Source organism: Propithecus coquereli, unplaced genomic scaffold (genome assembly GCF_000956105.1).
Source record: "Propithecus coquereli isolate 6110/MARCELLA unplaced genomic scaffold, Pcoq_1.0 Scaffold658, whole genome shotgun sequence".
In the NCBI taxonomy this organism is placed as follows: domain Eukaryota; kingdom Metazoa; phylum Chordata; class Mammalia; order Primates; family Indriidae; genus Propithecus; species Propithecus coquereli.
The window spans coordinates 351593-352222 of NW_012152596.1; the positions used below are offsets into that span (position 1 = coordinate 351593).

Below are 630 nucleotides of genomic sequence, written 5' to 3' on the forward strand. Positions count from 1 at the left end.
CCCGGGCCGCAGGCTGGTTTGCCCGTCCTCGAACGTGCGTGAACGGGAAACGCATTCGTGGGCGTCTGCGCCTTTGCCCAGTGTCACACTTGCGAGAGGCGCCGCGCTTTGTTGTCCACTGTGTCCACCGTGTGAACACACCACAGCCGACCGACCCACCTCGTGCTGGCGGGCATGGGCTGTCCTGTGTGGGCCCGTCGCGAAGGATGAGGACGTGGCGTGTCTGGGAGGGCTTCCGCGGACACACGCCCAGGAATGGGCTCTGGCGGCACCGGCAGGCAGCCGGGTAGCTCTAAGTTGGCACCGAACGACTCCCAGAGTGACTGTGCAAATCCCTGCTCCCACCGGGGCAGCGTGCGCAGTTCCGGTTGCTTTGCGGTCTTGCCAATGCCTGGCGTCGCAGGCTCTTCCGTGCTCGCCACTGCGGTGGACGTGCAGCGGTTTCTTACTGCGGTTTAACCGGCGTGTCAAGGTCCGTAAGGATGAGCATCTCAGGTATCAGATGCGTGTGTGACTGTGTACACGAGCGTGCCCATGTGGGGGTGCACACACGCTGTGTGTCTTGCTTACAAAGTCCCATGACCCATCAGCACCCGCCATCTGCTCTGGACACGCGTCCCTTGCTGGACG

The 630-nt window shown here is 63.3% G+C and overlaps 1 protein-coding gene across 1 annotated transcript in view; it reads right to left on the minus strand.

The window, feature by feature from the left end:
- Positions 1 to 630, minus strand: part of AHRR (aryl-hydrocarbon receptor repressor) — a 71851-nt gene that overhangs the window by 13081 nt on the left and 58140 nt on the right. The gene's annotated exons all lie outside the window — the stretch shown is intronic.